We start from the raw sequence: 13,815 nt of genomic DNA, 5'->3' as shown, positions 1-13,815 counted from the left end.
TTTTTTTTTTAATCTACACATTATGTGCTTCAATATATGCAACAACTGTGTTATTTCCTTCCTCCCTTCTATGCCCTCTTCCCTCTTTCTTTCTTTCTTCCTCTTCTTTCTTCTGCCTTTCTCCCTTCCTCCCTTATTTTCATATAGTGCATTTAAGTAATTCCTTTTTCCCATCTTACAAAATCATAAAGGTATGTAAGTTTAGATGCATTTCTGAATGTACATTGCATATATGGATATTTTTATACTGTATGCATATGAATTAAAATAATATAATTCTTAAATACAAGTATTGGCAAGTACGGATGCAACATTTGTAAAATCTGTCTAGGATGGCTTTATTTCAAATTGTAGGTCAAGAGCATTAACCCAAATTCTGGATATAAAGCCATGAAAAAAATAGAAAGCTGTTTTGTTGTTGTTTTTCCTATTTCCTTCCCTTCTCCCCAGAGCATGACATTTCTGTGAAGTATTCCATAAAATGGAGGGAAATTTTCCTTCAACTACAGTATGGGTAAATATAGAGGTAACTGAAGTTTGTACTGCACTGGAAAGCCAGTTAAGTTCCTCAAACTGTGGCCAAAATGCTTAGAAATTTAACAATATGACCGATGCCAACATGTATATGTGTTGTCTTAATTCACATGTTCATTTCCTCTAGTTTCTTTGTCACTAGTTGAATATGTGTAGTTATTGATTTCTCCAAACAAAAACAAACAAAGTTACCTCTCTTCCTCTCCAGAGGATATTAAGTGCATTTATTTATTTATGTATTTATTTAAACAGAAAGGGAAAGTTCAAGGAGATGTTCACATTCCTTGCGTATTGTTTGAGCTAATAGTGTACAGAATGTTTAAAATCTGTGTTTGTGTTGGTAATGGTCAAAAAATTTTCTAGACCAGGAGCTTCCCAATAGCTAGTAAAGATGACAGGGATTTATGAACCATTAATGTGCCTCTTAGTGGACTGGATGCATGCTGGTCTAAGGGAAAACAACAAACCCTAGTTTCCAATTCCAAACCCCTTTCCATAGGCAGGGACACTAGAGCATGTAGCTCAAAGCCCCATCCATCCTGACCTTGAACATTTCCAGGAATGGGGCATCCATAACTTCTCTGGGCAACCAGTTGCAGTGCCTCACCACCATCACAGTAAAAAATGTCTTCCTTATATCTAATCTAAACCTACTCTCTTTCAGTTTAAAGCCATTACTCCTTCTTCCATCACTATACTCTCTGATAAAGAATTCCTCCCCATCTTTCCTGTAGACACCTATTGGAAGGTTGTTTTAAGGTCTCTCTGGAGCTGTCTCCTCTCTAGGCTGCACAACCCTGTCTACCTAAGCCTATCACAGAATCACAGAATGGCTGAGGTTGGAAGGGACCTCTTGAAGATAATCTAGTCCAATCCCTCTGTCAAGAAGATCACCTAGAGTACATTGCACAGGATGGCATCTAGGCAGGTTTTGAATATCTCCAGAGAAGGAGACTCCACAACCTCTCTGTTCAACCTGTTCCAGTACTTTGTCACCCTTCACAGTAAAGAAATGCCCTCTCATATTCAGCAAGAATGTCCAGTTCTTCAGTTTGTATCCATTGCCTCTCATCCTGTCACTGGGCATAACTGAAAAGAGACCAGCTCCATTGTCTTGACACCCTTCCCTCAGATATTTATACACATTGATGAGGTATCACCTCAGTTTTTAAGGAAAGGTGCTCCAGTCCTTTGATGATCTTTGTGGTACCCTTACGGACTCGTTCTAATACTTCCATGTCCTTCTTGTGCTGGGGGCCTCAGAACTGAATGCAGTACTTCAGGTAGGGTCTCACGAGAGTAGAGTAGAGGGGGGGAATCACCTCCCTTGATATGCTGTCCACTCTTCTTTGGCTACAGAGCAGGATACGGTTGCTCTTTCTGGGCTGCAATGTAACATTGCTGGCTCCTGTTGAGCTTCTCATCAAACAACACCCCCAGGTCTTTCTCCTCAGGACTGCTTTCAACCCATTCTCTTCCCAGCCTGTATTTGGGATTGGGATTGGCCCAGTCTAGATGCAGGACCTTGCACTTGGCCTTGTTGAATCTGTTGAAATTTGCACAGGCCCACCAAGCCAATCCTGGTCCCCCTGGATGACATCCCTTCCCTCCAGTGTGTTGATCACATTACTCAGCTTGGTGTCATCAGCAAATTCACTGAGGATGCACTTAATTTCACTGTTTATGTCACCAAAGAAGATGTTAAATAGTGCTGATCTCAGTACAGAGCCCTGAGGTACACCACTTGACTGTAACTCTATGACTACAACCATCAAGCCAATTCCTTACCCAATGTGTGGACCATCCATCTAATCCATGTCTCTCCAATTTAGAGACAAGGATGTCATGCAGGACAGCATCACATGCATTGCACAAATCCAGGTAAATTATGTCAGTTGTTCTTTCCCTATCCTGTAACCCTGTTGTAGAAGGCCACCAAACTTGCCAGGCATGATCTGCCCTTAGTAAAACCATGTTGGATATCTCCAATCATCTCTCTGTTTTCCATGTTCCTTAGCATTGTTTTCAGGAGGATATGCTCCATGATATTGCCAGGCACAGAGGTGAGACTATCTGGCATGTAGTTCCCCTAGTCTTCCTTTTCTCCCTTCTTAAAAATGGGGTGATGTTTCCCCTCCTCCAGTCAGCAGGAACTTCACCAGACTGCCAAAGCTTCTCAAAAATGATGGGCAATGACTTAGCAACCCTATTTGCCAGTTCCCTCAGGATCTGCAGATGCATCTCATCAAGTCCCATAGTCTTGTGCACCTTTAGGTTCCTTAGATGGTCTCTGAAAAGAGACACTGAAAGAAACTATTGTCTTCCTTTGCCTTATGGTTGACTTGTCCAAGATGCAAAAATGAATTAGAAAAAAAAAATGTTTTTCTCTATTACTCTTATTGAGTAAGCACATAATGTCCTCCGCAAATTTCTTCCATAAACTTTAAGAAAGATCAGAAAAACAATTGTCAACTCTCAGTTGTGTTCATCTAATAATGAAGAATGAAGAGATGATTAATTTTATATCCTGACCAATTGTTGACCAATTTTGTAGTAAAATAGAAGTCAAAAGTCATAAATTAACAAAGTAAACTTTATAGTAGTACCTTGCAAGTGTATTTATTTTTGTTCTTTTATTTGTTTGGTTATTTTCCACATATGTCTGCATATGAGTACTTTCAAAGATTTTTGAAAGGCTGAGCTACAAGAAGGACATCGAGGTGCTTGAGCGGGTCCAGAGAACGGCGACAAAGCTGGTGAGGGGCCTGGAGAACAAGTCCTACAAGGAGCGGCTGAGGGAGCTGGGATTGTTCAGCATGGAGAAAAGCAGGCTCAGGGGCGACCTTATCACTCTCTACAGGTACCTCAAAGGAGGCTGTAGCGAGGTGGGGGTTGGTCTGTTCTCCCACGTGCCTGGTGACAGGACGAGGAGGAATGGGCTTAAGTTGCACCAGGGGAGTTTTAGGTTGGATGTTAGGAAGACCTTCTTTACCAAAAGGGTTATTAGACATTGGAACAGGCTGTCCAGGGAAGTGGTGGAGTCACCATCCCTGGAAGTCTTTAAAAGATGTTTAGATGTAGAGCTTAGGGATATGGTTTAGTGGGGACTGTTAGTGTTAGGTCAGAGGTTGGACTCGATGATCTTGAGGTCTCTTCCAACCTAGAAATTCTGTGATTCTGTGAGGTACTTCATACAGGTACTTTGTACTGAGGGGTACAAATACTAGGATACATGTACAAAAATTGAGGCACAGAGATTTAAATTTCAGCTTTGAATCTGTTAGTTTTTGATATGTTAATATATATGCAAATACTTTTCCCTGTCACAATTCCCTTTGTCTCCAAATTAGAATTAATTTTTGATAAATAAGCATTTTTCAAAAAATAAATGTAAAATAGAATTTTCTGTCTATGCTTCAGGAAATAAATACAGTTTGGAAGAAGTACCTAATTGAAACAAGTTGTGAGTATGCATTTACTCACAGCTTGTATAGCTGAATGGTTTTAATTTCTCCAGTCACTTTTTCTAACATTAGGTCTGATTCACACATATCTCAATTTGATCTATTTATTAGTTTTATACCAATGCAGCATTAAAAATATAGTCTTCCTTCAAGTCTTTTATTAAACTTCATCTCCACTATTAAAATATATAATCAGCTAGCCAGCTACATAGTTATGACAGTCTTGAGTGAGATACTCATGTTTCATTTAAGGGAAAAAAAGAAATCATAATATTGAATTATTAATCTACACATACAAATAATCTAGGTAGTTATGTTTTTCTCATTCTTTTTGTTTTGTTCTTTTCTTTCCCTTTCCGAGTTAATTACATTCACTTGTTATAAACTCTGTTTTATTATAGTGTAGGGTAAATTTTCAAATGCATAGTTGGTAGTTAGGCATTTCATTAACATGAAAAAATAAACATAGATAAGTGTTTGGTTGACATCTCTCATTGGTACCTATAAATTTTGATTCTTCTCTCTTATCTTTTCCACAGCAGTCTTCTCATGTATCTAGAACACCTAGGAAATAAAGTCTGAAACAGAGCTACTAATAAAAAATCAATTTTCACAATGTTTAACTTTTTTTTTTTTTTTTCTGAGCTCTTTTAGATATTTTCCTCTATTTATTAAAATATATTTATTGAAAACAAAACAAACAAAACAAAAGGGTTGTCCTAATTTTTCCATGTAGCTCACTTAATTTCTCACCCTCTCCCTTTTCTCTCCTTCCCTCAGCTGTGAAAAAGCCTTCTTTTGGGGAGCAGCAGTTATGTTGATTTTATTTTATTTTTTCTTAATAACAGTTTTATTTTCTTCAGATCTTTAATGCTCTTTATTTTTTATTGTTGCTGTTTGTTTTTTTTAATAGTTTTTTTTTCTCTTCCTCTTATTTTAATAGTCTTTTCAGACTCTTTTTTTTTATTTTTTATTTTTGTGAGCACTTTTACTGCAAAGTTTCACTGAAAAGAGTTGGGATGATGCTTTTGCTGTTCTGTTCTGTTAAACTGCCATAGAATAGTACCAGAATACCACCAGATTTTCATGATATTCAATGAGAAATTGCCAATAGTCATTTTCTTGATCCCTTTACACAGTTTGGCTTCCTGTGACTGTAAAGCATTCATCAAGAAACAGTCAAACAAATCAGGTACCAACAAGAACAGAACAGGAAGTTGCATAATTAAGTAAAAATGGAATAATTATGCTTCATTCATCTGGTGGCTATGAGTGCTTTACAGCTGACCCTTTCATAAACTTCTATTGTAAAGCAAAGGAAGGCAAAGATGTACTTTTTCAAAAGTATTGTACCATAGTCAATCTGAGCACATTTGAAGTAACATCAGGTTTTAAACATCTTTTCAAAAACTTTGGTAGCCTGGCACAAAATCATTTTTCAACTGCCCTTATAAAACTTTGCAGTGCATTTGCACTATCAATGCAGTACTTTTTTAACATCTGCATTTATAAAATCAACATAGCAATATGTGAATTTTTTATTCTTGAAACTTACTTGTTATCATCATCCAATCTATTCTCTTTCTGAGTGACATTTCTTGCCCAAACTCTTTGATAGGTGTTTCTTACCAATATTTCATGCAAAACCCTCTCAGTCACACTCAGTTGTGAATCATAAAACCATTTTCACTTTTGACATCTGTTCTTAGAAAATGTAAATGGCAGTCACAAGCATTCAACCCTGGCCCACTCCTTTTTCCCACAACAGCCCTTGAATATATATTTTTTTTCTTTTGTTGCTGCAGGCCATAAATACTGAAAATCCTAATTAAAACACAAAGTTTGACTCTGTTCTCTTCAGGGATTAGAGAAACTAAGAAAGTGAAAGGAATGTGAATTAAAAAATTATACTGGTCCCTACAAAGGAACCCTCAGAGTTTTAAATTCTTAACTTTTCTTTGCTCTGGGATCATGTACCTTGTAAGGGAAATAGTTACTGTGGAAAAACTAATGAATGTAGACATCATTCAAACCAGTTTCACACATACATGGAGTGTCAATGTGAATAGAATTTCAAACAAAAACATCTAAGCAATTATGCAAGGAGGAAAGAATTATATTTGCTAGATACAAAGAGAGCTTTGTTACCTCTGACTTCATGGAAATAAGCACACTTGTATTTGTGTGTGTATGTAAAATACGCACTTACAGTAATAGTAAAGCTTTAACAAGCCAGGCAAAAAAAATGGCACATTTTCCAGAGCTGATGTCAAGAGTTGTAGGTCAAGGTCAAACTGAACATAATACCTTCTCCATGTACAAGGCAACTTTGTTTGATTGTTGCTTTTTTTTTTTTTTTTTTTTTTTTTTTTTTTTTTTGCTTAGTAGAAAACACACTCAAGTTTTAAAAAGGGGGAAATACAGCTCTGTTTACCAGAATCTTTCCTGGATGCAGCCTCTCTGTGATAAGAAAAACAATCTAACAGTGTGGCTGGGTTATTCTTACAACAGATGAAAGGAGAAAGGATAGTTAGTTTGTTTCCCAAAGTATTTTTGCTTTCTCTGTTGCACTGTTGCACTGTATTAAAGTATAACAATATAGATAATGAACCAGATTCTGTCTCTAAAATTGCATCAAAATGAATTATCAATGAAATAACTACAATTTTCTATCGGGGGGTTTCCATGCTTTACAATTTGGCTGATCTTATAGTGTTTAATAAGTGATCTTACAGTGCTTTAATAGAAATAAATCAAGCTTTTTAAAGCTACCACAGATTACTTCTGCTATTATTGGCCTCCAAATTAGGTATTCTTAATTCACGTGTTGTATAGACAACTAATAGAATCTAATAGCTTTCAACTCCAAAAATATTTTATACTCTACATTTAAAATGACAATTGGAAAGAATATCCAAATGTCAGTGTTGTTTTTTTTTCTTTTTGTTTTGTTTTGTTTTGGCCTCTTCAAAACAGTGAAAGATTTTACAAGCAATAAACTTAAGTGTTACAATGTTTCATCCATAATTCTTTAACTTATTCTTAAGAATAATGATAGACTTTATTTCAGGATATTCCTGATTCTGCTTGATCAAGTGTAGACTGTTGACAAAACCTTCTTTCAACTACAAGACGCATGCTTCATCATGATGGGGGACTTCAAGCACCCAGATGTCTGCTGGGAAAGCTACAGAACAGGCAGTAAGCAATACAGTAAATTCCTGGAGTATGTTGAGGTTAACTTCCTCAAGAAGTTTTAAAGACCTCATGGATGAAATCTCCAGGAATACCGTCCTTAGGGACAAAGGAGCTGAACAGAGCTGGCAACTTTTTAAAGACACTTTTTCTTAGAATGCAACAACTGTCCCTCTCAATGTGTAATTAAGCAAGGAAGGCAGGAAACCAGCATGGCTGAACAAGGACTTAGTGGTCAAACTGAGGTGCAGGAAGGAAAAGCATAAGCAGTGGAAGTGGAGACATGGCCTGGGAAGAATATAGGGATGCTGTCCAGATGTGCAGGGATGGGATCAGGAATGCCAAGGCACAGATAAAACTGAATTTGGCAAGGGATGCAAAGAATAACAAGAAGGTGTTCTATAGGTACATTGGCCAGAAAAGAAAGTCCAAGGAGAGTGTAACCCCTCTGATACATGAGAAGGGAGAACTTGTAACAGGCATGGAGAAGGTTGAGCTACTCCATAACTTCTTTTTCTTACTGACAGACAGGCTTCCTGTATCTCCTGAGTCCCTGAACATCTAGGTAGGGGCTGGGGGAGCAAAGTCACACTCACTGTAAGTGAAGAGAAGGTTTGAGATCGCCTGATGAAACATATCTATGAGGCCCAATGACATGCAACCAAGGATCCTGAGGGATGGCTGATGTAGTTGCCAAGCCTCTGTCCATCATATTTGGAAAAATCATGGCAGTCAGGCAAATTCCCTGTGACTGGAAAAAACGAAACATCACTCCCATTTTTAAAGAGTAGAAAGAGACCCAGGGAACTACAGACCAGAGAGCCTTACCTCTGTGCCTAGGAAGATTATGGAATAGATCCTCCTGGAAGCAATGTTAAGGCACATGCAAGACAAGGAGGTGACATGAGACAGCCGACATGTCTTCACCAAGAGTGATTTGTGCCTGACCAATCTGGTGGCCTCCTATGATGGAATGACTGCATTAATTGACAATAGAAGACTAACAGATGTCATCTATCTGGAATTCTAAAAAGCCTTTTATAAGGTCGCACATGACATTCTGGTTTCCAAATTGGAAAGATGGTTTTCAAGTGTGGATCATCTGGTGAATAAGGAATTGGCTAGATGGTTATGGTCAGAGAGATGTGGTCAACATCTCTTTGTCCAGGTGGAGGCTGGTGGCAGGTGGTATCCCTCGGGGATTCGTCCTTGGACTTTGGACCAATACTATTTAATATCAATATTAATGACATAGACAGTGGGATTGAGTGCACCCTCAGCAAGTTTTCAGGTGACACCAAACTGAGTGGTACAGTTGATACAACAGAAGGAAGGGATGCCATCCAAAGGGATCTGGACAAGCTTGAGAAGTGGGTCCATGTGAACTTCATGAGGTTCAACAAGTCTAAGAACAAGGTGCTGCACCTGGTTCGGGGCACTCACAGACATGAGGACAGACTAGGAAAAGAGCTCATTGAGAGCAGTAGTGTAGAGAAGGATTTGGGGGTTCTGGTGGATGAAAAGCTTGACATGAGCCAGCAGCACACATTTGCAGTCCAGAAGACCAACTGCATCCTGGGCTGCATCAAAATAGGTGTGACCAGCAGGCCAAGGGTCATGATTGTTCCCCTCTGTTATGCCCTTGTGAAGCACCACTCAGAGTCCCAGATCCAGGTCTGGGGCTCCCAGCTCAAGAAGGATGTTGATCTGTTAGAGTGGGAGGGCCACAAAGATGATCAGATGGTTGGAACACCTCTTCTATGAAAAAAGACAAAGAGGGCTTGTGATGTTCAGCATGAAGAAGAGAAGGATCTGGAGAGATCTCATTACAGTCTTCCAATACTTAAAGGGGGCTTATGAAAAAGGATGGAGAGTGACATTTTCTCAGACAGATGATAGGACAAGGGGGGATGGTTTTAAACTAGAAGAGAGGAGATTTAGAGTAGATGTCAGGAGGAAATTCTCCACTCAGATGGTGGTGAGGCTCTGGAACAATTTCCACAGAGAAGTTGTGTATTGCCCCATCCCTGGAGATATTCAAGGCCAGGTTGGATGGGGCCCTGGGCAACCTGATCTAGTGGGTGGCACCTCTGCCCATGGCAGGGGGGTTGGAACTAGATGATCTTTAAGGTCCCTTCCAGCCCAAGACATTCTATGATTCTACTCCATGATATCACAACATGCAGAATAAACATATTTTATTTCCTTTGTTATTAGATGTGTTCTTTGCTTAGGACAGTCAAACTGACCTTTGTCAAAAATGTTAGGCAATTGGTTGGACAATCATTTCAGGTCTTAACTGCACATTCAATTACTATATATATATATATATATATTTAGAAATCAGATAATTTGAACATCAAAGTGGTTTAATTACTACTTTTTCTCATATGCCCAAGAGTTGTGCCACCAAAGAACATCAGAATAACAACTTCCATGGGATACATCCCTTCCAGAACGGATCCTATGTGGGCTTCCCACAAACAACAACTCTTTAAGAACTGCTTCTACATGGGTTCCATCTGACAGGAGCAAACTGTTTCAACATCGGTCCCCCATGAGCGGCAGCTGACACCATGCTACACCATTGGCTCCTCTCCATGGGCTAAGGGTCTAGTTCAGAGTCTGCTCTGGTGGGAGTTCTCCACAGACCACAGCCACCTTCTGGCCAGATCCATCTGCTCCACAGGCTGCAGAATGGAGATCTGCTTTGTAATTGTACAGAACATGTTGCAGGGGGACAGCCTTCTCCACCGTGAACCTCTCACTGGCCTCTGGGGAATGTCTGCTCCAGCACCTGGAGCACCTCCTCCCCATCCTTCTTCACTCACTTGGGTGTCTGTAGGGCTGTTTCTCACTCCTCTCCTAGCTTCTGTTTAATAGCAGTTTTGTTTGTTTTTGTTTTTCCCCTTTCTTAAATCTATTCACACCGAGGTGCAACCAGAGTTGCTCCTTAGCTCAGCTTCTGCCAGTGGTGGGTCACTTTTCAGGGACTCTTACAGAGAGTATCTGTTATCCTAGAAACATACAGAACAACTATATCTATCCAGTTACCAGTTGCATGTATGTGCAATCTGATCATTATGCTCAAGAGTATGGTCCATATCTGAATACAAAAGCACTGCAAAAGAAAACATGTTTTAAAGTACAGTTTCACTGTGCTGAAGTCAAGGATTGCTTGGGCAACCTGATCTAGTGGAAGGTAACCTTGCCCATGGTAAAGGGGTTGAAACTACATGATTTTTAAGGTCCATTGCAACCCAAACCTTTCTATGAATCTGTGCTTCAGTTAGAAACCTGTATTCTCTAGAACAATCTTCAGGAAGATGCAAGTACTCCACATGGGAGAATCTGCTGATGTAATACATAATAAAGATTTTTTATTTTTTTTTAATGGAAAATGTTGATTTATGCTAGCTAATTGGCCTGGGCTATCTCAGCAGTGTCATAAAGATAACCATACTTTCACATGTGCTTAGGTGCCCAACTTATTTCCTAATATGTATTGGGTACCTAATCCTTTAACTCAGTTTTTTTGCTTGGGCTCTGGATGGATTGGTTTTGTCATGTTTAATCATATTCAATTCTGAGAATTTTCTCTAAGAGATCTCAATCAAGATCCTAATAATCAAAGGAAAGAGATAAAAGGACAATTCAACCTTCTCAACATTTCAATAACCAACTAAATTTATATATCTTTCTAACAAATATAAAGACATTCTAAATTGATTAGGCTTCTAAATTAGACATCTGAATTTAGCACATAATGTGGAATATATTATGGGATATAATGCAGGACCAGATGCATAGGAAATAGTTATGGTAGTGGCTCATATTTAGGTGTCAAATAATTTTATGAGAAGTAACCTTGATACCTCCAATACAACAGGGCTGAAACTGGAAAATAAAGAGCATGTAAGAAATATATATGTAGAGAGAGAGAGAGAGAGAGAGAATAATAAAGATATACTCTTATTCTCTATTTGTTGTTGGTGTTTTTTGTTTGTTTGTTTTTTCCTTTGCTTTTGTTTGTTTGTTTTGTTTTACCTGTATGCTTCCTATGTGTGTATTCTCCCAAGATTTTTTCTGCTTATGTATTAGAATTCTTTAAATCCAAAGTATACTTTTTTTTCTTTTTACTTTTTCTTACTACATTGGTAGATAAAAAGCTCTGTGAAGACCAATGTCTCAGCTATTTAAGCAAACACATGGGGAATTCCTCAAAATACCTGCAAGTAACTCAAAAACATTAAGAATCTGTTACCAACCTCACAGTCAGGACAACATGGCCAACAAAACCATACTTCAGCTTCTCAAGGAAGTCTTGGGACAACAAAACCCAATCCTCATGGGTGACTATAGTTACCTAGGCATTTGTTTGGAAAGCAACACAATGTTGCACAGGTTTCTAGAATACATTGAAGATTGCTTCCTGTTACATATACTGGACATGCTGACTAGGAAGAAGAGAAGAGGAGGGGAGGAGAGGACTAGAGAGAAAAGGAGAGGGGAGGCGACGAATATATCTTCTTTTCATCTTCCTCAGCTAATTTCTTTAGCCGTAAGAGACAAGGAAGATTTTATTAGTTATTGCAAGTTCAGAAGTTGCGAGGATCTGGAATTGACCTGAACTCCCTCAGTTAAGGAAAACCATGAAGAACAACTCAGATTTTGAATATTGAAAAATACATGTCCAATATTCTTTTAGCATCACTTTTGAGTGTTATTTATTAAACCTATTCTTAAAGACTTTCACTGCCAGAGATTCTACCATCACACCAAAAACTTTCCCTTCTAAAAGGTACTACGATTCTCTTATTAATTAAACTGTTTGTTTTGTTTGTTGTTGTTGTTGTTTTTTTCCTGTTGAAATTTGAATTCTTTCTTGTCATATCATCATCGACAGATAACACATTATCTCCCTTCTCTACACTACTGCTTTTTTTTTTTTTTTTTTTTTTTTGTATTGACACTATTTTCTTTCTTAGGCTACAGGAGCTTCCTTTCTTCAGTCTTTCTTTATTTACTATTCTTTCCAGATCCCTGATTATTTTACATATTCTGCTCTGGTCTACCTATACAGCACCACGTGAATATGGATCTGGGCACTTCACAAGATGTAATGTTGTCGTGGTTTAACCCGGCCAGCAGCTAAACATCACGCAGCCGTTCGCTCACCCTCCCCCCTCCCTCTCTGGGACGGGGGAGAGAAATGGGAAGTGAAGCCCATGAGTTGAGATAAAGATAGTTTAATAAGACAGGAAAATAATAATAACAAAAAAATAATAATAACAATAAAATAATAATAATACAATGGTGATAATAGGAAAGTAATAATAATATGTACAAACAAGTGATGCACAATGCAATTGCTCACCACCTGCTGACCGAGGCCCAGCCTAACCCCGAGCAGTCCGGCCCCCTCCCCCCGGCTAGCCACCCCTATATATTGTTTAGCATGACGTCAGATGGTATGGAATACCCCTTTGGCTAGTTTGGGTCACCTGTCCTGGATCTGTCCCCTCCCAGCTCTTACTGCACCCCCAGCCTGCCCGTTGGCAGGACAGAGCAAAAGGCTGAAATGTCCTTGGCTTAGTATAAGCACTGCTCTGCAACAATTAAAGCATCGGGGTGTTATCAGCACTCTTCTCATCCTAAGCCAAAACACAGCATTCCACCAGCTACTAGGAAGAAAATTAATTCTGTTCTAACTGAAACCAGGACATCTATCCACCCCTTATTCCATACCATTTATGTCATGCTCAAGTTACACTCTTTTCCATACATTCTAATTAGTCACCTATAGTAATCATGGTAGTGATAACATACAGTATAATATATTAATTAACATGGTACAATTCAGTTTATGGGCTATTCTCACCCAGTATTAAATCTCCTTGAGGTACACACCGGACCTCTCCGTTCTTTTGCATCACCCACCAAGTGTATCCAGGTCCCTGAGCAAAAACAATTCCACGAATAGGTTTGCCTTTTCCTGAGGCAGGAGTAGCCCAGACTGTTTTACCCAGCATATTTTTTACATGCACTACAGGAACTTTATCCCCATCTACAGTACGTAACAGGTTTGATTGGGCAGGTCCAGCTCGGTTGGTAGATCCCCTAGTATTGACTAACCAGGTGGCCTTTGCCAAATGCGTATCCCAGTTTTTGAACGTCCCAGTGCCCATTGCTTTCAAGGTAGTCTTTAACAGGCCATTGTATCGTTCAACTTTCCCTGAGGCTGGTGCATGATAGGGGATGTGATACACCCATTCAATACCATGTTCTTTGGCCCAAGTGTCTATAAGGTTGTTTCGGAAGTGAGTCCCATTGTCTGACTCTATTCTTTCTGGGGTGCCATGTCGCCATAGGACTTGCTTTTCAAGGCCCAGGATGGTGTTCCGGGCGGTAGCATGAGGCACAGGATATGTTTCCAGCCATCCGGTGGTTGCTTCCACCATTATAAGTACGTGGCGCTTGCCATTGCGTGTTTGAGGGAGTGTGATGTAATCAATCTGCCAGGCCTCTCCATATTTATATTTCAGCCATCGTCCTCCATACCAAAGAGGCTTTGACCGTTTGGCTTGCTTGATTGCAGCACATGTTTCACAGTCATGAATAA

Source organism: Anas platyrhynchos, chromosome 1, assembly GCF_047663525.1.
Source record: "Anas platyrhynchos isolate ZD024472 breed Pekin duck chromosome 1, IASCAAS_PekinDuck_T2T, whole genome shotgun sequence".
In the NCBI taxonomy this organism is placed as follows: domain Eukaryota; kingdom Metazoa; phylum Chordata; class Aves; order Anseriformes; family Anatidae; genus Anas; species Anas platyrhynchos.
This window is presented reverse-complemented; position numbering follows the sequence as displayed.